Here is a 24,624-nt window from a genome sequence, read left to right as displayed (position 1 = left end):
ACCTACACAAAGTCATCAGCCTCACTCCTCCAGAGTCATCAGAGTTCAACAGCAAGACCAAAGTCAAGACAACTGGCCATGGATAGTGCCTTGCACTTAATCAAGAATTTATCAAGGGCTCCTTATTGCCTCTATTATAAAATACAAAATCTTCACCCTACCATGGAAGGCTTCCCCTAATATAGCTCCCAATTTTCTTTCAAATCCCATTTAATATTGTTCACCTTTACACATTCTCTATTCAAATAAAACTACCTTGATATCTGTTCTCCCCACATATTGTGACTTCTATTGCCTCCATGCATTTACATAGTTGGTGTCCTATTTCTAGATTGTAGTTCCTCCTCATTTTGGCCTTATGGAATCTCTAGTTTCAATCAAGACTGAACTCAGCTGCCACTTTATATGAGACCTTTCTTGATCTCATTAGTTGTCAATGCTCTTTCCTTCTTTAAATTACTTTGTATGATTTGATATATACTTTATACTTATATTTAGTCATGCTAAGTACTGCCCAATAGAAGGTGAGCTTGAGAGAGAGAGAGAGAGAGAGAGAGAGAGAGAGAGAGAGAGAGAGAGAGAGAGAGAGAAAGAGAGAGAGAGAGAGAGAGGGAGCGCGAGCGCACTTAATACATGTTTGTCAAATTGAATTAAATTGGGCCATTTCCTTTATTATGGTTGGGGAGGCTTCAGAAGTAGGTAGGAGAGAGCAGAGAGCCACTGGAGTGGTTGATAGATTCACAGGTACAGCCCCTAACAGAAAAAAAATTCTCCCAACCCCTTGTGTTTTTCCTTATCTGACCAGTCCATGCTTGGTCACTCAAAATTACCTGAGGTCTGTTAATCCAAGATTGATGCATTTATAACAGGTTCCAACTCCCTTTATCTACATCAATCTAAACCTGCACAGCCTTTAACTGCTGCGGGCCATCTAGAGACATTTTATATCTGGAAAGAGTTGACCTATTGGGAGCAATTACATAAATAGCTTCAATACCTGGCTCAAAGATCTCCTCTCTAACCTACACCATGCCCTCATATCTGGGGACTTCAAAAGACTTGAGGCTGTCCCCTCAAACACACTATCCTCTCAGTTCATCAGCCTCCAATACTCCAATACTTCATCTTCAGTCATTCCTCTAATTTAACCATATATATCCATGATCCAGAACTCTGAAATTTCACTCTCTGACTATAACTTCCTATCCTTCAAATTCTCCCTCTGTATCTCATCCTAAGCATATTCATCATCCTCATTGACATACAGTTTCTCCAACAATCCTTGTTTTCCTATTCTTTCAACACTGCTCTGTCCTTACTTGCCTCTTGTCACAATATTGACCCTGATGTTGAAAACTAATCATACTTAATCAAATACCCTTGAATACTTTGCCCTCTTGTCCAGCCATGTTTTGCCAATCTCCAAACTTTTGCTATCTCTACTATCCACTTTCTCTATTTCTATTCACATGCTGTTGAACACTTCTGGAGAAAGTCATATAACCATACCAAGTGAGTTCACTACAAATTTTTATTATTTTCTCTCACCTGGACCCTCACTGCTGCATGACAATTCTTTTAATTATCTTCCCTAATTCATTTGGTTCTATACATGCCACTGTCACTATTCCAATCCTCTCCTGGTTTCCTCAAGCCTTCTATGACTTTCTCCGCTCTCCCAAAGGATCTCACTTCCTACTTCATTGAAAAAAAAATCTATCATGAGCTCTCTATTTTCCCAATTCTATAGCTCAAAATCCATTTTCCTAATTCTCCCTTGTCTAGGACTATGCTCTAGTCCTGTTAAAGAACTGGCCTCTCTCTTCCTTAAGGTCCATGACTCCATTGTACTCTTATCCCCATTCCCACCTGTCTTCTCAAAGAATTTACCTCCATGTTCATTTCCTCTTGTTTTCTTACTTTCAATCTTTCCTTACCCCATGGTCTCCTCACTTAAACATACCCTGGTTTCCCCAATACTTAAAATCCCTTCACTTGATCTAGTTATTTCCTCAGTCTACCATCCTGTATCTCTCCTACCTTTCATAGCTAAACTAGAAACAGTCAGCTACAATGGTTGTCTATATTTCCTTATTTTCTAGTCTCTTCAGTAGGGAGAATCCCCTATAGAATGACCTGCCATTGAAATTGAACTGCCCTCTCCAAGATTACGAGTGCTCTTTAAACTACCATATCTAATAGCCATTTTTTCAGTCCTCATTCTATTTGACCTCTCCATAGTTTTTGACACTATCAATAACTCTCTGCACTTGGACATTCTTCCACCGGCTTCTATGATGATGTTCTATATTACATCTACCTCCAGTCTACTTTGCAGAATAATCATCCATGTACTATTCACTAAGCATTGGCATTCCACAGCTAGGGTCTTGGACCCTTTTGTATTTCTCTACTATTTCCTATCAGTTACTCTTCATTCAATTATCATCTCTATTTAGATATCTACTAAATCTACATGTCTAATATTACTCTCTTTCCTGATGTCCACTCTCACATTATATAGCAAATGCTGGACATTTCAATTTTGATGTCTCATATATGTCTCAAACTTAGCATATGCAAAACACAATACATTATATCCCCCCTCCCCATGGGAAAAAATTCCTTTCTTCAAACTTTCCTTTTCTGTTGAAATCATACTGTATTTCAGTATAATCTGTAAAATGTTTACAGTAATATCTGTTATTTGTTATTATATGGTTAATTATTTTCTACTTATCTTGTACATAGCTTGCTTCCTATATATTTGTTTGTATGTTGTTTCCCCATTAGATTCTAAGCTCCTTGAAGGCAGGAATTATTTTTTACTTCTTTTTGTCTCCCTAGCCCTTAATACAGCACCCAGAATATAGTAGGGTTTCAATAAATGTTGATTGATTGACTGTGTTAATTACTTTTATATTTTAGGTATTAGACCCTTAGGAGAAATATTGATTCAAAGTTCTCACCTCCCTGATCTATAACTTCCCTTATTATAGCACTTGTGTTGATTCTGTTTGTACAAAAATTTTTCAATTTCTTGTAATTGCCTCTATTTTGTAAGTGCCTCTATTCCTTATTTGGTAAACTCTCCCCCTAGCTATACCTATGAAATGTATTTGATCTCATTCTCCTATAATTGTTTAATGATACAGATTTTTACCAGTATTTACTGTTATGATGCAGAAAGCTATGATGGGTATGGGAATTTTCTGGGTGAATCTGAATACAGAATGTTGGATTGGGTCAAAGAGGAGCATTTCTAGCATATTCGACAGGAAGATGCTACTGAACAAAAAGGTCCAGTTTTATACAGAACTTGGTACAATGCTCAGCTTTGCTTCTGTCATACTGCAATCATATAAAGATATACTAGGTATATTTCTAATCTTAGTTTGTGCCATTAAAAAATTCTCCAAAGGCAGAGAGAAATGTAAAAAGAAAGATGGGATTTTCATGCTCCTAATCTGTCAAAAACATCTCCTTTCCTAAATGAACTATTAAGGAAATTTAAGGGGAAAAGCTTTACCTTCTACAAACAAGACCAAGACTACCAGCCACCACCTCATCTGAAATTCCACACACAGCCTGACACTCACAAATTCGCAATTCAAAATTAATTGGTTTTTAGGCCATGCATTTCGGTCAGAATCACCCAGACACTCCATTTCATGTGGTGAAAAGAAATTAAGTCAATTTTCTACTTGCTGGACTCTCGACTCTCATCTTGCTGTTTTTCTTTGCCATCCTTTCTGCACAAGGGGAAAGGCAACCTTTAAAGGCATTCTCATTATTTCTCTGAGATGCTATTAAGTACTGTAAACATGTCCTGGATGAGTCCATGTCACAAAGTTTGTAAAGTGTTTATAGAATAAGAGCCAAAGAGAGATTAAATTTTTTTAATAAGAAAAGAATGAATGGATGAAAGGAGGAAAAGTCATATATATTGGGAAAAGCAATGAATTTGGTATTAAGAAACATCAGTATAAAAATTTAACTACCACTTAATGCCTGTATGACCTTTGGCAAGTCACTGATCTGGAACTTCAGTTTCCTCATTTGCAAAATGAGGGCATTCATCTATCATGAATTCTTTTTTTTCTTTTCTTTTTTACTTTTGCAGGGCAATGAGGGTTAAATGACTTGCCCAGGGTCACACAGCTAGTAAGTATCAAGTGTCTGAGGTCGGATTTGAATTCAGGTCCTCCTGAATCCAGGGCTGGTGCTCCATCCACTGTGCCACCTAGCTACCCCCCTACCATGAATTCCTAACTTGGGGTCTATTAACTTGTAGATAGTTATAGAATAGATAGCTATAAGATAGATGATAGATAGATAGATAGATAGATAGATAGATAGATAGATAGATAGATAGATAGATAGATAGATAGATAGATAGATAGATAGGTTGGATATATCCATTCCAATATGATTGATCTCCTCTTTAATCTTCTATGTTTTATGCATTTAAAAATGTTATTCTAAGAAGGGCTCCATAGGCTTCACCCAATAACCAAAAAATAAAAGATGTGACACAAAGATGTTTAAGAACCCTTGGACTAGATGTTCTTTAAGGTCTCTTTTTGCTCTTATGATTATATGTTTATGGTCTTATGACCTATGATCTTCTCATCAGTCTACCCATCTAAGAGGTTAAGTTAGTGAAAACAACTATAAGGCAGCTTTCCTACCCTGCCGAATAATAATCACACAGCAAGATTTTTTAACTCTTTAAATTCCACAGTTATATGCTACAATAAAGTGACAAACTGTCCAACTATTATTTGTTTCTTGAACAGTTATTTCTCAAATTCGGGGGTTTGTTCTCTCAGTGACTTCATAGAGTATCAAGAGCTAAAAAACATTTATCAAGTTCCCTAAGTAAACATGGGAGGCCGAAGCTCAGAGAGGTTATATGTCTTGCCTATAGTCACACAAGTAATAATTAGCAGAACCAAGATTTTGACCCAGCACTTCTGCCGCCAAATCACATTACCTCACACCTCCTTACCCACAGAGGTGTCATGAGGAACTAGAGTCATCAGGTAGCAAACAACTACTGGATCATGGCAGTGGGGAACTACAAAAGCAGAGGGAACTGACTCTTTGTCCCATTTTCCAAAGTCCCCTGCTATCAAATGGAATGTTGTAGCTACAATGCCCAAAGAGTGTTTGCTTATGAAGATGGACCCTGTGAGAAGTGAATGATAGTGCCATTAGACCAAGAAAAATGTAAAGAATAAAAATGTTGATGGGAGTTACATGGAATGAAGACATCTAAAAACCATTTATCTAAAACCAGTTTCCTAATCAACTAGATGAGTGCGGATGGTCCTGACCTAGCCTGGTATCCTGTGAATTTTCTAGTAGGTTTCCATGGAAGGAGGTGTCTTATCTTATTTCTTTGTAAATAGAAGCCTTTTTCACACTCCAGGATACAGGAAAATGAAACATTAGTGGGTTAGTCAGTAGACCAACAAGCACTTACTAAGAGCTTTCTATGTGACCAGAACGTCCTACAGAAGGTGGGATTTGGGCACAATCTTGAAGGAAGCCAAGAAAAATAAAAGATGTAAAGGAGGGTAGCATTCTAGGCATGAGGGACAGATAGTACAAAAGCATGGAGGTAGAAGTTGGAGTGTCATGCTCAAAGAATTGTAAGTAGATCAGGGTCACTGACTGTCAGAGTACATGAAGGGGAATATAGTATAAGAAGACTGGAAAAGTAGGGATGGGCCAGATTATAGAGGGCTTTTAAAACTAAACAGAGAATTTCATATTTAATCCTGGAAGTAATAGGGAGTTGAGATGGTCAGTCCTACATACCTATGTAGAGTAGAGACAGACCTAAGGCAGGGAGATCAGTCAGAAAGCTATTGCTATAGTCTGGGCAAGAGGTGAGGACGCACTGAATTAGAGTGGTGGCCCCTTTAAAGGGTCAACTGAAGTGCTACCTCCTTTAAGAAGCCTTTCCCAATGCCCTCAGTTGTTAGTGCCCCTATCCATCTCTGGGTATTTCTTTTGTAAACAGTCTGTATTTACTTATCTGTGAATATATTCTTTCTCCTAGACAACATAGACTCTTGAGAGCAGAGACTATTTCACCACTGTATTGGTATCCTCAACAAAGCATAGGTAGCATAGTGTATGTAGTAGAGCTTTAAAAATGCTCATTGATTGGGGCAGCTAGATGGCACAGTGGATAGAAAACCGGCCCTGGAGTCAGCAGTACCTGAGTTCAGGTCCGGCCTCAGACACTTAACACTTACTGGTTGTGTGACCCTGGACAAGTCACTTAACCCCAATTGCCTCACAAAAACAAAAACAAAAAAGAAGACATTAAAAAAAAAATGTTCATTGATTGAAGTCCAGAACTTTACTCACAACCCTATGCTGTTTCTTTAGGTTCTCTACCTACGTTATCTAATTTGATATTCAAAACAAACATGGGAGGTAAGGTACCATAAGTGTTATTATTGACCAGTGATTATTGCATGTTAGTATTATAGTAGACAGCAGAGGTATTATTGTATTGCTGTATTAATTTTAATAACTGATATATTACATTACAGGTATTATTTTATTACAGGTAATAATAATATGAATGGTTCTTAACATTTTAAAATATGTATCATTGACACCTTTGCCAATCTGGTGAAGTCTATGGAATTCTTAGAATAATGTGGGGTTTTTTAATGCCTAAAAGAAAATTTAGATATTACACAGGAAATGACTTATGTTTTAAAAATAGACATGTTAAATAATCAATATTTTTAAATGCACAAGTAATATATTTAATTAATAAATTTGTTTTGTCAATAATTAATTATTTAAATAACTAAAGTTTCAGATAATAAATATTTTAATAATAAAAACAAATTCATGGACCTTCTGAAATCTATCCAGAGGCCCCCTGATGTCCATGGACCCCAGGGTAAGAAGTTCTATAATAGAAGTATTATATAGGTTTTATATAGACATCATCTAAGAACTCCTATGGTTAAAGGTATATTATACATCATTAGACTGTGAGCTTCCTTCAGAGCAGGGACTGCCACTTGTCTTTCTTCATATCCTCCATACTTAGCACTGTACTTAACACATAATAGATGTTTAATAAGTGTTTATTTACAAACTATTTTGTTACAGGTATTCTAGTATTATTCTAGGGACAAAGCCTGGATCTGTGGCCTCATTATTAGAGAAACCACAGTTCAGAACTTTCTTTAAAATTTATAGAGTCTCCTATAGCATGAAAAAGTTTAATGACTTGTCCAGTGTCACATTGGCCAATCTGTCAAAAGTAGGATTTGAGATTAGCACTCCCTGGTCTCAAGACAAGCTCTCTGGTCATTATATCATCCTGCTCCTATTATTATAGGCAATAATGCAAGTATTGTTGTATCATAGATGTTCCTGTATTATTATAGGTATTTATCAATATAGATAATATCTGTGAATACTTCCTGCTCCTAATTACCGTCCTGACCCAAACAATGGAAATCTGAGTGTGTGGGTGTAGTCATGAAGCTCTGGAGGAAAACAAGATTTCCTCCTTCATACATACTGCTTGTATATATGTCCAAGAGGAGAGATGGAATTAGAAAGAGGAAGATGTATAGTCTGGAAGCAAATACTGTAACCTCCCACAGGAAGACTGAATCCTGTTTCTGTCAGTCACTTGATTGTTAGGCATTGAGAATTAATTAGCATGAGATTGATAAGATTATTAAGATTAGGTGCTGCTTTCTGGATCTCTGCAGTTTTCAAATGGACTTGGGTCATGATTATCTATCTTAGAATTTTAACATAATTAGAGCCTTTGTATGTCTGTTCACTTGTGAAAATGAGAAATTAAATGTAAGATGGTGTGGCTTTTTGGAATTATTATAGGAGTGGTGACCCCAGTTTTCATAAATAGTAAGTCCTATCTGCAGTTAACTAAAGGTTTCAGTGTGACCTTGGATCTTTATTATCACTGAGAATGAATCTTTTGTAGACTCCAGATGGAAAGTGTAAAATTAATAACCCCTGGTAGACTAACACCCATATGTTTTTATCTACTCCAGAGATGCAATTTGTTTGTGGTGACATTTATTTAAAAGAAATTATCATATAAATGAAGATACATTGCTGTTTCTGAGAATTTAGAGAAACTAGAACATTGAAAAGACTACAGGAAGCACTTAATATAGAAATCCAAATTTGGCTAATCACTAGTGTTTAAAGTACTCATAAACTGAAAGAGTATGTCTAAATAGTCCTTTTTAAAAGACGTGCTTTCATTTGTAATGGATGTTTGTATTTTCTTTAGAAAAAATAGGTTGGGGGGGCAGCTAGGTGGCACAGTGGATAAAGCACCAGCCCTGGATTCAGGACCTGAGTTAAAATCCAGCCTCAGACACTTGACACTTACTAGCTGTGTGACCCTGGGCAAGTCACTTAACCCTCATGCCCCACAAAAAAAAAAAGAAAAGAAAAGAAAAAATAGGTTAGCCATTAAAAGATCCACCTCAGAATTTAAAATGTGTTTCTTTAATATGTAAATAATCATATTTCAGTTGTTTTTCAAAGAAGACATCCAGGTTCCATTTCCATTTTAGGCAAAGGGATTTTTCTTCGTGCTTGTCACCATTAGGTTACTTATTCTGGGATAAAAGCCAAATCCCAGGTCAAGCCTTGTTGTGTCCACATACTAACTTCTTTTGAGACATATGAAATCAACCTGTGATAGCCCTGTGCTCAGAAGCAGGGTCAGCTTCCATGGTGAGTAATTGAAATTCAGTGTGTTGGTGTCACTTGTTCCATTTCCCTTCATCTTTTCCCATTACCAACTAGTTATAAGACTAGGGCACAGGAATCTGTGTGCAGCACTGCTACTGCCATGAATTTGTTTTGTAACCTTGGGTATAAATCAATGGACTTCTTCTGAGCTTAACTTCTTTACCTGTAAATAGGGACTTTGGTCTGATCTAACTCAAAGACTGATTCCCTACTCAAAACAGGCTTAGAAATCAGAGAATCTCAAAGCTAGGCAGGATTTCAGAGGTTGGTTACTCTCTTCATTTTAAAGATAAAGATATTGGGGCATAGAAAAAGGAAATAAGTGGGAGAGACAGGACTAGAACCCAGGTCTCCTGACTGTCCTTCCTCTAGTCTATTCTATGTTGTTTCCATTTGGCACAGAGTAAGTCTCTGAAGAATAATGGGAAAGTTTCAGTGACAGTAAATTACATTTCAATTTAATTCAACAATAATTTATTAAGTACCTATTAGATACTAGAAACTGGGGATATAAATGAAAACAGTCTATGCCCTAAATTTATATTCCAACGTAGGAAAAAACACGTACACAGATAAAGAAATGCATATATAGGGATAGATATCCATGAAATATAGATAGAATTATAAATATAGTTATACTCATAGATACATACAGATACAGATAAATGGGTTCAGATATATAACATTATTGTTGTTCGGTCATTGAGTAGTGTCTGACTCTACTTGATCCCATGGACAAATCCATGGGGTTTTCTTAGCAAAGATCCTAAAATTATTTGCCGTTTCCTTCTCCATTGTGTTCTCATTTTACAGATGAGGAACTGAGACAAATAGGGGTTGTGACTTGTTCAGGGTCACATAGTAAGTGTCTGAGGCCAGATTTGAACTCAGATCTTCCTGACTCTTGCTCTATCCACTGCACCACCTATATTGTCTATACAATATATAGACATGGAAATATTATGTTGTGAGGATAAAATTGTAAAGCAATTAGTACAGTGCCTGGCACATAGTGAGGACTTTATAAATACTCATTCCCTTCCCCCTTCCTCTACTTAAACATCCTTAGAAGTATGTGGCTATTGGCAACCCAAGGAGCCTTACGTTTTAAGTGGTTGTGCCTCGGACACAACTTTACTACCTCTCCCCACCTAGCTGAGCTCCTCATTTTGTATCCTTTCTTTCATGACTAGCACTTTTTAAAGAATCCAGCCAGGGGCAGTTAGGTGGCATAGTGAATAAAGCACTGGCCTTGGATTCAGAAGGACCTGAGTTCAAATCTAGCCGCAGCCACTTGACACTTACTAGCTGTGTGACCCTGGGCAAGTCACTTAACCCCCCATAGCCCTGCAAAAAAAAGAAAAAGAAAAGAGATGGCTGAACTTGTTTAAAAAAATAATAATCCAGCCAACTGAAAACTCTAAGAAGTATTAAAGCTGATTCTTTTGATATTATCACTATAATAAATTTAGGACAGTGCCTGGCACATAGTAGGTGCTTGTAGGTTGCCAGATTTATGGCTATCTGATTGGAAATGTGAAAAACAGCACTTTGCTAAATTATTCTTTTCAAAAATAATAAAAAATATTTTTATTTAGAGTTCTGAGTTCCAAATTCTATCCCTCCCTCCTTTCCTCCTTCCTCCCTCCCCTGAGGAGATAAACAGATATAGCTTATGCATGTGCAATTATGTAAAACATTACCATATTAGTAATATTTAGTAATAATTAGTTTTTTATAAGAAAATGAATAAAAGAAAAAATGAAAGAAAGTGAAAAATAAAATGCTTCAGTTTGTGTTCCATCAATATCTGTTCTTTCATTGGACGTAGATAGTATACTTCATCATTAGCCCTTTGGGATTGTCTTGGATCATTGTATTGCTGAGAATAGTTAAGTCATTCACAGTTCTTCATCAATGGCTTTTCTGAAATCATCCTGCTTCTCAGGGGTAGGCCAAGCCAATATAATAAAAAATGACAATCATACCTAAGTTTATTTATTTATTTAGTGCCATACCAATCAAACTATCAAAAATATTTTATAGATCTAAATTATTCTTAAGAAAAAAATGATAATGTGTTAACCATTCCTAAAGAAGCACTCTGACATAGTAGATAGACTGCTGGACTTGGATTTGGGAAGACTTGACATTGAAGCTGGCCCCTGACCCTGCCCTATGTGACAATGTCACATAACATCCTAAATTGAAGAGATGATATAAATGAAGAGATAAATGAAGAGATATAAATCCTTGATATAGACCAACAATTCAGGTTAGATATGTCATGAATTGAATAATCAGTATAGTGTTTCATAGGCGGTAAATTCTCAATTATTCATGAGTCTGCTATTCACTGAATAGATTTTTAAGAAGAACTGTGGTCTCCAACTATTTCATACAGCTGAACTCAACCTTAAGTTACCAATCATAGGACCAAGATACGTGAACTGATCCTGAGGTAATTGATCTGGCTATTGTACTTCTTTAATGACCCTAATTGAATATTCCCCAGGTTCCTGCTGACCTTAGAAATAACTTGGGGATGTGTTTCCTTCACATTTTGTTTAGGATTTTGTCTTCTTTTTCTGACTATAGGCATGCATATAAGGTATGTTTGGTATGCCAGGTCAAATGCTAGTTTTCTAAATTTTTTTTCATTATTTAATATTATATTTTTTAAATTAGGTTTACTTGGGTTTTTTAAATTAAAATTTAGTCTTTAATTTGTTAGATGAATAAAGATAATATACTTTTGGATTAAATATCCAATAAATGTTCTCCCTAAAATATGAATACATTCCCTAAATATATACCCTAATGAAATATGTGGCACATTCCTATATGCCTGATCAATTCTTCCTCATTCTATAGATCATACAATTTGAGTTTTGATCTTATTCCTTGACCTCGTATGTCATTCCATTAGACTGTCTTTTTCTCTCTCTTTCCTAGGGTGTAGGAACTCACAACTCTATAAAGTTTTAAGGTTGACAAAGCTCTTTCCTCATGACAACACAATGAACTAAGCAGTGACAGGTATTGTAATCTTCTTTTCCCAGGATGCTTGATGAAGCCTAAGGTTTATTAAACATGTTCTTAATTTCACCATCCATGTCACTAAGTTAACTTTTGAGTAACAGTGGCTTCCCAACCCTCCTTCACTTTCTGTTGAGAATATTAATATTGAAACTTAATGTCCTCGGAAACTAGATAGAGTAAGAATTCAAGTGATCTTTCAGCTCCCTAAACAGATTGAGAACCACTATGGTTTTGCCCTGGGGTGCTGACTCTAGAGGGCACTGAGAGCATTGATCACTCCTCTGCTATTGTAAGAATATTCTCCCCGTCTTCCTGGGTCCCTGAGGTCTCTGTGTCTTTCAAATGAGGTGGTATCTACTATGCTCAAAACTTAAGACACCTTTTGTGCCATTTTCCCTGGGCAAAAAAATGCCTTGTTATGCCTTAAGTGTCTTTGATGTTTTAGGATTTCAGTATTAAGCACTATGCCTATACAAATGTATGTGGATGTATATAAAATCTCACAAGTATGTATATGTGTGTATGCATGTGCATGCTAACTTTAACACAAAGAAAGGGATTTTCCTACTTTGGCCCTAGGCCTTTGAAAAGACTACATTTCTAAGAAAAGTAGAAAGTAAATAAATATTGTCCCTGGCAAGCCTTTCCTAACATGTCATCAGCACTCAGAAAAAAAAAAATGGTTGTTAAACTTTTATTCCACATGACCTAGAAAAGACTCCAGCTGCTGATCACATATCAGACCATGCTCTGAGCAATAAAGGACTTTCTAACCCACCTTTATTTGCTCTCAGTCCAAGATAAACATTTATCACTGGGTATATCGATTAACAGCATTTTGCTTCCCTTCTTACACTTTCACAAAGCGAACAGTCTGCCCTCTGGGGGCCTGAATATTTGGAGGGGGTAAAGGGGAGGGAGTCCCCAATTGCCACCATAGCCTGAAAAGAGATAGGGGTAAAGAGAAAGTTGGGCACTCTCTGCTGTCCAGTAAGAGACCAATCTTCTGCAGAGGCAGGCAGAACTTTTAACTGCTTCAGCACAGGGACAGTTGTTGTCATTCTTACTCTGTAGCAAGCAAGGTGAGGGCCACGGCGAAGTTCATTGGGCAACTCACTAGAAGATGCCCTTAAAAAAATGTCTAAAGAGAGTTGAGGGTTTTTGCCTGTTTGTATGATGTTTAGGGCCACAACAAAATTGTCCATTTGCTTGGGTTTGCAGCAATGGAAACACACATGTGCACACACATACAACTGAGAAAAACAAACATTGATGTTTTAATTTTCAATTTCCAGTGGGCATATTCAAATATTAATATGCTTCAATAATATTCCAGTTTTTACTCTTCTTTAACCTCTTTCCCCAGTTATTCTTTTCTTTGAGAATCACTTCAAATGTTCCTAAAACACAAATCTGACTATGACAGTCCTTTACTCAGATTTCTAGGAGCCTCCTATTTCCTAGGATAAACTATGAAATCCTTAACCTATCATTTAAGACCCTTAACAATCTAGCTCCCAATTACCTTTACAATAATTCATATTCCTCCTCTTCCCATACTCTCCGTGGTACTCAAATTGACCTGCCAGTTGTTTTCTGTACTTGACTTGAATTCCTTGCCTTAGTACATGTAGTCTCCTTTATCTGGGACGCACCCTCTCTTCACTTCCACCTGGACGAGGCCCTACCTTTACTTCAATGTGAGGTTTGGCTGCCATTTTCTATTAAATTCCACCTTCTAATTTCAATGCTCTTTTCCTCTTGGAATAGCTTATTGTTGACTTCTTTTTGTATATGCTGCATTCATCCAGAAGAATATAAATTATTTGAAGGTGGATACTGTCTGGCTTTTGAAATAACAACAGCAGCTAACATATACAGCAGTTTAAGGTTTTAAAAGCATTTTACCAATATCTCAACTGATCATCACAACAATCTTGGGAGGTAGATGCTACTACTGTCCCCATTTTTCAGATGAGGAAAGTGGTTTACCCAGAGTCACAAAGCTAGTGAGTGTCTGAGACTGGATTTGAACTCATGTTTCTGACTCCAGATGCAACACACTATGTACTGCCTCACCTAGAAGGCTTTTATGCCTGTATTCTCAACAATTAGCATAATGCCCTGCACTTTAAATGTCATTCATTCATTCATAGAATGGAATAAAATTCTGATTATCAGTGTTATGAAAAGAGTGTATACCTGCCATGTGATAATTCAATTCAACAAGTGTTTGTGAATCTCCTTAGTAGGGTACTTGTTCTAGGTGCTAGAATTATTGAGGTATATAAGATTTGCCCACTCCCATGGAAACAAACCAAACTATACAAGTATAAATAAAATATTTAACTATCTACAGTTAATTATCTACACAGAGAACCTTACATTTCTTTTTATTAATTTTGAATTAACTTATTTTCATTAATATTGATTTGATTTTATTTGACAAAATAACTCGCCCTACCTGACAATCTTCGCATAACTTAAATATGTCAAAGAGAGTTTTGTTTTGTTTGGATTTTGAGGCTGGCTAAATGAATTTCTTACAAGCCCATAGCTAATAACTGTCAGAAGTAGGATTTGAATACAAGCTTACCTGACTCCAGAACCAATATTGTAAATGCCCAGGCAGTGTGGTATAGTAGAATTTTGGAGCTAGACACAGGAAGATATGGATCCTATCTCTGCCCTTACTTTATGACAGCCCATTAATATTGTTCAACATAGATTAAAATGCCTAGTAATCAGTTATCCATCTATTGCTTTCAAAACAAGAACATTTCTTTCTTTTTTTTTTTTTTTAGTGAGGCAATTGGGGTTAAGTGACTTGCCCAGGGTCACACAGCTAGTAAGTGTTAAGTGTCTGAGGCCGGATTTGAACTCAGGTACTCCTGACTCCAGGGCCGGTGCTCTATCCACTGCGCCACCTAGCCACCCCTAAAACAAGAACATTTCTAATATCCAGAAGTCTTAAAAAATAGGCAGCTACATTTTCCAGATAGCATACATCTTTCCTCTTTAAACACCATTTTTTTCATTTTGAAGTAAATGTTCCTAAAACACTTCACATATTTTCTGACCTTCTTGAAGATAATAAACTGAACATAATTCAATTAAATAAATCCATTTAGCAAACCTTTGTGAAATGTCTACTGAAAATAAAAATAAGGAAAAAACAAATACCTCATCTCTACTTATAATAATAAAAAAAAATAGGGAAATAATACCTTGAGCCTGCCCTCAAAGGGATCAACTACTACATTTAACTTACATTTAAACATGTAAGTAAGCAGAATGTAATTTAAGGAAGGAGCACCAATAATGGGGGTAAAGTGATCAGGAAAGGTTTCCTAGAAAAATAAAGTGGCATTTTAATTCAACCTTGAAAGAGGTAGTCCCTTTATTTTATGATTCAAGATCACTATTACCAATAGCAAAGATAAGGTTGATATCATAAGCAAATTAGGGGAACATGGAAATTTTTACCTGTGAGATCTATAGATAAGGGAAGAATTTATGACTAAACTAGAGATAGAAAAGGATCAGGAGAGGTGAAGTGGATAATTTCATTTACATTAAATTAAAAAGATTTGCAGAAACAAAACCAATGCAGCCAAGATACTAAGGAAAGCAGAAGACTGGGGGAAATTTTTACTTTATTTATTTTTTGCAATATAGCTAATATGAAAATGTTTTATATTATTTTTTTTCTTTTTTTTTTCTTTTAGTGAGGCAATTGGGGTTAAGTGACTTGCCCAGGGTCACACAGCTAGTAAGTGTTAAGTGTCTGAGGCTGGATTTGAACCCAGGTACTCCTGACTCCTGGGCCAGTGCTCTATCCACTGCACCACCTAGCTGGCCCCTATATTATTTCATATGTATTACTGATATTATATTGCTTGCCTTCTCAATGAGTAGTGGAATAGTAGGAGGCCAGGAGAGAATTTGGAACTCAAAAAAAATTAAATGAATGTTAAAAATAAATATATAAATTTATTTTCAAAAAATAAATATCAGAGATAGCTCTCACTGGAGGTCTTTAAGCAGAGGCTTGATGACTACATGTCAGGTATATTACAGTGAGAGTTCCTTTCTAGAAAGGGCTGATCCACATGGCTTCTGAGGTCCCATTCATCTCTCAAACTCTGTGCTTCTGTGATTTATTTAATGTACCTAATTCAATTAAATTGAGGAGTCACTAATTGAACAACTCCTCTGTGCAAGACACTTAAAGGGATATGAAAATAAATTACTTGACCCATGTTCTCAAGGACCTTAACATCTAGTAGAGGAGGTATGGTCTTAAAGGATTTCACAGACATTTAATTTGTTCCACAAAACAGCTCAGGTAGATAGTTTCTATAGGTGTTATTATTCCCATTTCAAATATATAGAAATTGAGAATTAGCAGGATTAATTAAACTGGTCAGTCATATATCTAAGTAAGGATGAAAAGCAGCACTTGAACCAAGGTCTCTCCTGACTCCAAGTCCACTGCTCTTTCCACTGAACCAGACTATCTTCCTTTTTTTTCTAGAACAGAAATTGGGATGAGCTTTGTCTTTTTCAAAAGGACCCACTGGAAAAACTATCAACATTAATTTTTTTTAGAACTCCTAATAAGGAGCTATCTTCAGAACCAACTAGAATTACAAACTCTGAGTTCAAATCCCAGCTCTGTTGCTTATGAACTGTGTGACTCTCAGTATTTTCATGTAAAAAATTAGGTTGCATTCAATGATCCCTAAGAACTTTTCCAGTTTTGCATTCTAGAACATTATAACTATCCTCAATAGTAGCAAATCTTTTTCCTCAAAGAATGAATATGAATTTTGGAAAGTCAAAAGTTATTCAGAGCTAAATCTGGTAAATCATGTAGGTTATCAATCTGGCTAGAACAGGATCTTATAAAAAAAAAAAAACAAAGTCACTATGAAACAAGAATATTAATGAGACAATTTCCCAGGGTCATCATTAAGAATGCTTAATTGGGGGGCAGCTAGGTGGCGCAGTGGATAGAGCACCGGTCCTGGATTCAGGAGGACCTGAGTTCAAATCCGGCCTCAGACACTTTACACACTTACTAGCTGTGTGACCCTGGGCAAGTCACTTAACCCCAATTGCCTCACCAAAAAAATAAATAAATAAATAAATAAATAAATAAATAAATAAATAAATAAATAAATAAATAAATAAATAAATAAATAAATAAGAACGCTTAATTGTAAAACTTACTATGTTATAGTAGTGTAAAGTATCAATCCAGTTTGGCACAGTCTAGGTCTAAAAGCTATTTCCCAAAAGGAGTTTTTGGAATAATAGATTTAGAAATAAAAGGAAGCTTAGAGATCATGGTCCAACTCCCTGATTTTACACTTGACTAAACAAGTCTAGAGGGTTGAAGTGACTTGTCTAACATTACAGAAGTCATAAAGAACAGTGCCAAAACTTGAATCCAGGTCCTCTGATTCCAAGCTCAGCGCTCTTTTCAGTGCCCCAAGATCAATAGTTTTGATCAATCATCCCTTTTGACTCAATTTAATAATGACGGATTAGAATAAATATCACCAGAATAAAGGTGTAACCCTCTAAGGCAGCAATTTTGATGATCATTTGGATGGTCAAGATTCTATAAAACAAACAAACATACCCTGTTGTATTTTGGTTGCATTTAATACATAGCATCAACTCTACTGACTTTCCACGTAGGTTAGCTATCCCAGCAATTGTAGACAGGCCAATTTTTTTTTTCTGGTGCTAAAGCTGCCCCCAATAAGGATCACAATTTGTCTGACTTCAGTTGAACCGTCCTTTTTCTAGTATTTCACTTGCTTGGTCCCATTTGCCTTTATCCAGGTGTTCTTAATCTGTCTCATTTGAGTGATTTACATCCAAATCTCCCCCATTTTGTCCCTTCCCTCTTGTGCACATGATCTCATTTCAGCTAATGCAAGGGCATCAGTGGCTTCCATCTCGGCCTGTTTTAATGATATTTATCCATCATTGTACAGAGGAAAGAATTGGCTGCAGCTCAATAGAGAAAAAATAAATTGGCACTTATGGGTTCCAGGCATAATCTTGCTAAATACACAGATTTTAATATTTCTGTATGTGAAATTTTTCTTCTTTGTCTGCTCTCTTCTCATCCATAGCAATTTCCCTTGATCTTGGTTCATCCCGATCTTGATGCTGGTTCTTGTTAGCATTTGTCAGTGCCTGCTGCAGCTGAACTGAGACCTCTTTCTGTGCATTCTAATCTTTTGACAATTCTCTCATTTCTGTCCCTCAAGATGAACTCCATTTTAGCTAAACCTGGAGGTTTCGTGCCTAAAGAAAATGTCATTAAAACCCACGTATTACCATAAATACTTTTTGACCCTCCCCCACAACAGGATACAACTTGTCTTAACTTTTTTTTTTTTTAAGTCTGGTTCTCCCATTCTTTATCAGGCTATAAGGACAGTGGCTACTTTTAGACCTAGTCCCCCTCTGATTGGACCTATTTCACTTCCCACCTGGGCCAGTTCATCCATCCTTAGATAATCTGTTGACTCTTGGTCTCGGGCGGGCGCTACCATATTGATGCCAGATTTGGTATAGATTGCTTTAGCACACCACAACTCAAACTCCAAATTTAAGAAATGCATCAGCCTCAGCTCCCTCTAGCCAACACCCCAGGAGGCAGAATTATAGGTTTGAGCCACCATGCCTGGCTTAACTTTTTCTCTCCCAGATATGTGATTTTATCAGTGTGAGGATCTCCTTCCACCAATGCAGACTGGTATATCAATTTGTAGTTTTAGAGAATGCCTGTATTGCTTCCCCCCCCCCTTTCCCTTTCTTTCTTTCTCTCTCTCTCTCTCTCTCTCTCTCTCTCTCTCTCTCTCTCTCTCTCTCTCTCTCTCTCTCTCTCTCTCTCTCTCTCTCTCCCCCCACTAGGGTAGAGACCATCCTATCCCTCAATTTGCCCTTTATAGCTTGAACTTTGTACTTTCAAGGGTACTCCCTCTACCAATGCATATTGACACTCGATCAGTCATACAGACAGTATGTGTCAGAGTCAGGATTTGAACCCAAGTCTTGCTCACTCCAAGGTTGGCTTGCTATTCATTACAGAATTGATTTTCTAGGCATTAGGGTAATAGTTTTACAATACTAGTTTTTTAAATTCACATGCAGGGAAGGGAATAAACATTTATATAACTACTATGTGTTAGGCATTGTGCTAAGTGCTTTTTACAAATACTATCTCATTTGATTTGGATATAGGTGTTGTTATTATCCCTGGTTTACAGTCAGGAAAACTGAGGCAAGCAAATTAGGTTACTTACCTGGGTTCACATAGCTAATAAGTTGTCTGAGGCTAGATTTTTACTCAGATTTTCCCGGTTCAAGGCCAGAACTCTATCTATTGTGACACCTAGCTGGTATGCACAATTTAAAACTCATTTTTCCAAACAAAAAATAAACTTTTGATAAGGAGTGAAGTACATGAAAGGGTAACTTTCTGACCATTTCCTAAGCATGATGCTTTCTCATTCTGTGCCCAATCACCCTTTGACACAGGGCACTTCCTGCAACTTTATTTGTAAATTTAATTTCCTCAGTAATTTTGGAAATCAAATAATATCATATAAACTGTTTTCTCCCTTTCTAGAAAACCCAAGAATCAAAGCAAAGCACTATCGATCAGTTTCCACCTCACTTGTCCACAGAAGATAGTTTCCATATCTCAGGTTTTCAGATTGGCTCCACTCATTAATCTCCTCTCATATCTCCTTTGGCTATGGGAGATTTGTGAATTTGATCATCATCTTTTGAAGCCTTCTGGACAACAGGGAGGCCAGCCTCTCCATGGATTTGAAACAAGAATCGCAGAATTCAACCTAGTCCAGTTGATTTTAGTTCAATCTCCATAGCCAGCCTGTGGCCTGCTGTTCTTTGAGAGATGAGATTTTTCTTTGGACAGGGAGGTGTGGCAGAGCATCAATATGAATGATATGTAAACATGGGATGAAATCAGGGTCTCCATAGTGACTAACCTCTCAAACCAGTAATAAAAACCGTCTCCATCTATACACTGGAAAGTTGCAGAACTTGGGATGGGTAGATATATAAATCCCCAACAAACAATCACAATAGATAGAAGTAGCCTGTATCCCATTTGGTGTCAAATGATGCTGGAGTTTTTCCTTCTTCAGTCTGCATCAACTGGGAAAAGACAGTAACACAACACAGCACAGCTGTGCTTGGGCTGGCTGGCATTCAGCAACTGAGAACTGCATCCAAGAAAGCTCAGCTCTGAGGTTGGCTCTTTTTTTTTTTTTTAATGAGAGATCCAGTAGAATGTCATATTTAAATATCAAACATCAATAATCATTGCAATGATATTGTTTGGATAAAATTTCTTTCCTGTTGTAGCTAATTGCCTGAATATCTACAGACTGATATACTGACTATTTGTAGACATTTATGCTGTCCTCCTTTTATAACTTTATTTCATTTTCTGTTCATTTCCCATGTTTACTCAAAGCACCTTTATCATCTGGTGCTGATAGTCTCCACTTTATTGCCCTTGGTGTGATTGTGAACAGTTTAAGCACAGTACAATAATACACATATATAAATATTTGAACAGGGAAAGAAAGTCTGTCTGATTTGGGCTTGGAAAGGAATAAATTTAAACTAATAATACCACTAGAGGGACCTTGACTCTGAACTAGTTTCCTGGAGAGGTCAGGCTCCTGCAAAGAGCCCTACCAATTTACTCTTGCCACCAGGAAAACAGATTGGGAATGGAGAAAGAGAATTACTGGATCATAGGACCATAGATTTAGAGTTCTAAGTGTCTTATAGACCATTCTGTTCCAATCCCATTCTCCCCTCTGCCCTTCCCAATTTATAGATGAGGAAACTGAGGCCAGGAGAAGTGACTTGCTTGAGTCCATACTGGGAATAAAGTCGGAATTTGCACCCAGGACCTCTGACTCCACATAGAATGTACTTTTCCTCTTATCAAACTGCATTCATATTAACATTTTAAAAAAATGTCATGAATTTTCAGGCCTGTTCATGAAATATTCAGATCCCAAATGAGCAGGCCATGACTGCCTATCTTCTGTGTTTATAGCGTAATTCTTGTAGTCTGCTCACTTTTCAAAAAAAAAAAAAAAACTGCGGTAAGAGTAACGCTTTTTATTTTGGTGCTAAAGACCTAAGCAATTTTAATTAGTGATTTGCTCTTTATATTTGGCCACCAAATGCTGTTCTGGGTTCAAACAACCGTCTGTCTATGCCACTCTCTTTTTTTGTGTGTGTAGAGGCTTTTTTTTTTTAAGCACCTCATGTGAATAGTTGAAAACCCACAGCAGAAAAAGACACTGGATGTAGAAAGTAAGATCTCCAGGAAGCAAAAATGGAGGCAAACAGAGCAGCTAATTTCGCCAAGCATAGCTGGTGCTGTTTGTGGTTGTCCCTGACAGCGCTGCTGACTCCGAAGCACCTGTGTTTGCTCACTAGCTTTCCCCAATCTGCTAGAAAATGGCCCGAGCTGTCACATGGCAGCCAGATAGTCGGAGCACCATGGGAATACAAAAGCCGGAGCTTTTAGCCGAGTTAATCATTAATGCGCCTTTTCTTTGTCCCATTCAGGAGTGCTGACAAGAGCTTTGATATTTCATATTTGCCATCAGGTCCGTTGCAGTCATAACCAGGTACTGATGAACACATGGGTCCAGCACTCGGCTTTCCCGGCCAGCATGGGGGGCCACGTGGGGCTTGTCGATTTCATTTCCACCTGCCTTCAATTTACCCTTGGCGCACTACCCCCCACCCCCACCCGCGCTGTCCCACTGCCACACGCACATTCCCACCTTCACGTCCTGCCTGTTAAGCACGCAGCTATAACTCCCCCCACCTACTTTACATATTCTCTTCTTGGATTGGGGCTAACAACTTTCTGGCCCTGGAGTAGGAAAGGCTCATGATTATGAAAAGTCAATATCCTCCTCCTCCCCACCATAATGTTATATTTCTTCTAAACCAGAAAAATGACCTATAGTTATTCTAAATGAAAAAATGTAGTTTCTTTTTCTTTCATTTTTCTTTGGGTAGAACGTGGAATAGCCTCCTTTACTCTGTAAATTAGTATGGGGTGTGGTCGTTTGAGGGACTTTCTTATCCAGAAGTCTAATCCGGGGTCTCATATGGAGTGTTCTGCTCTTTATACCCTCAGCAAATAAAATGCAGGTGTCCCCTGCCAGTTTTGTATGGAAAATTGCAGCTGAACTGCCTTAACAGTGGGCAGCTCCTGTGTAAACATGACTTGAGTAAGGCTAAATGAAAACCACGTTAAAACCTCCTTGCTACCTGGTTGTTGTTGTTAAGTTTGTTTTGTTTTGTTTTGCTTTAATTAAACTTCATCAAATCTCAAATCTCATTGTACATCCTGGCCCCATAGTCACCCACCCAAATCATCTGAGCTCTCTCTGTCTCCTTGCCCTTTTGCTTCCAGAGTAAAGCCAATGGTTTTGGATAGGGATTGCCGAACTAGGACCCTCCTTCCACGCCCCCCCCCCTTCAAAACATATAAAATTGCAGGGTTGATATCAAACTGAAAATGTCTACTGTTCTTTTGAGAAGAGATATAAACAAGCAAGTACATTGTGCATCTTCAAAACTTGGCCTAGATTAGCAGCACCAGGCACTTTAAAGTTTGGTACAGTGAAGCAGTAAAACAGTTTCTAGAGAATGAATGGATCCTTAGCAGCTTTCTCAGTGGGCACTGACAAGCCTTGCATTGTACCTGCTGTAGTTGTCCACAAAAACACTAAATCAGAAACCTACTAGGTTTCCTGGACTTGCCTGTCACCTTTTGAAGGAGACAAAAGGCTTTGAGAGTTTATCTAATTGATCTTCACCACATCCTAGTCACACCATACCAGAAGTTTGGCAAATTATTAATGTTTTTTTTTTTTTTTGCACAGATGAGGAAGTGACAACAGCTGGGCCTGCGGAAGGCCTACAAGCAAATCCAGGTGGGATTAGATCTAGTAGGCGTTTTACAAAGATTTGGCTTGAATTGACCACTGCTCTAGCCCCCCTGAAAGACCTGAAATTATTTAGGGACTGCTTCCTGCCTGGGAAAGATTTACTCTATTTACTCAGGTATTGAATCCAATCCAGCAAGCATTTACTAAGGATCCACTAGGTGCCATGCACCAGGCTGGGCACTGAAGACACAAAGACAGAATTGAAACTCCTCTACTCCCCAAGGAGTGTACACTCTCTGGGAGGAAAACAATATATAAAAAAGTAAATAAATACAAATTACATGGAAAGGAATTGGTGAATTGGAGAGAGTACTAAAAAGTAGGTACCGAGATCAGATCCTTAAAGGCACATAGGGATTCCTCGAGTCCAGAGTGAGGACAGCAAGTATAAATCTGTGCAAAGAAAAAGCTAAAGGTGGTGGGAATCCATTTACAAAGCATTTAACCTCTTTGTGACTAGTTAGTCATTTGTACAAATAATGATAATAATTAGTGAAATTTATATAGGGCTTTACATAAATGTTTTTTCAGACCCTCAGAACAATCTATGTGCTACATGTATTCTGCAGATGAAAAAAACAAGGGTTGGAGGGTGTAAGTAACTTGCTAGGGTCAGTCAGCTAAGTCCCTATTCCAAGAATTTACTGAGTACCTACTATGCTCAAAGAACTGGTTCTGAGCAAGAGATGACAAAGTGAGGCAGTTACAAAGATCAAGGACATAGTCTGGGCTCTCAGGGAATTTACAATCTAATAGGAGAGATAAGATACACATAGCTCTAGTCTAAGGCAGTTTGCCATCATCCTATTATATCTGTTAAATGAAGAAGGGCATCCATTCCTATCTCATGGAGGACTTAGGGGAATCTGTGATTTGGAAGTGCCTTGTGACATCCCGCTGAAAAAAGGCTCACAAAAGGGCAAAAGTTACTCATTTCAGAAAGAATTTACGTCATAGTGTGGGAGGATTACAATCCAAATAATGTTATCAGTTCCAACAAAATGCACAGGGCATTTAGGCTCATTGGGCTTCATAGAAATTCTCTTTTTTACACTGGCTATTCACTGGGGTAATAAATACTCTAGGCCACACATCAAATCTGACTATTTGCATCTGATTCTTGTAAGGGAGACACTACTATCCTATAGGGAAGCATGTTTTACTTTTTCCAGCATTAATAGATGGTCTTAACGGCATTGGATTTTCTAATGGAGGACAAGGATTTGGTGGAAGAGGGGGTAGATTTAGATTATACCACCAGTTAAACATATACTAAAAAATTCGTGCTCACTTGAGCTTTGAGGAAGGATAGAAATTTTACAAGTAATTGGTAAATAGTAGAAATAAATAACCATAAACAACCTGAATGAGTTGTACACAATGAAGAAATGGATATATTTACATTCCAAATTTCATTTCTGTTTTCAGAGATTAGTTCAAAATCACAGATTTAGAAAAGAATGAGAAAATAAAGGGATTTTAGATGTCATCTAGACCTAGTCCAATCACCTTATTTTATAAAGAAACTGAGGCCCAGAGACTGAGTTACCCAAAATTAGATAGTTAATAAGTAGAAAAAGTAATATTTGAACCCAGGTACCATGATGTCAAATGTAGCACTCTTGCCAGCAATTCATGATTCTTTAAGTTGACCTAAACCTGATTTAATACATGATGACAACCTGGTTCTTTGTGAAGCATATTGGTGTTTATTTGGTAGAACAAAGGGTTAACTATTTGGTCCTTC

General features: G+C 37.3%; 1 long non-coding RNA gene across 1 annotated transcript; it reads left to right on the top strand.

The window, feature by feature from the left end:
* Positions 1–1,470: 1,470 nt before the first annotated feature.
* Positions 1,471–23,165, top strand: LOC122744652. Its single transcript, XR_006355091.1, has 4 exons — positions 1,471–1,512; positions 6,406–6,453; positions 21,478–21,539; positions 22,812–23,165. It is a non-coding gene; the product is annotated as an uncharacterized LOC122744652 (long non-coding RNA).
* The last annotated feature ends 1,459 nt before the right edge of the window (positions 23,166–24,624 follow it).

Source organism: Dromiciops gliroides, chromosome 2 (assembly GCF_019393635.1).
Source record: "Dromiciops gliroides isolate mDroGli1 chromosome 2, mDroGli1.pri, whole genome shotgun sequence".
Taxonomy (NCBI): domain Eukaryota; kingdom Metazoa; phylum Chordata; class Mammalia; order Microbiotheria; family Microbiotheriidae; genus Dromiciops; species Dromiciops gliroides.
This window is presented reverse-complemented; position numbering and strand designations above follow the sequence as displayed.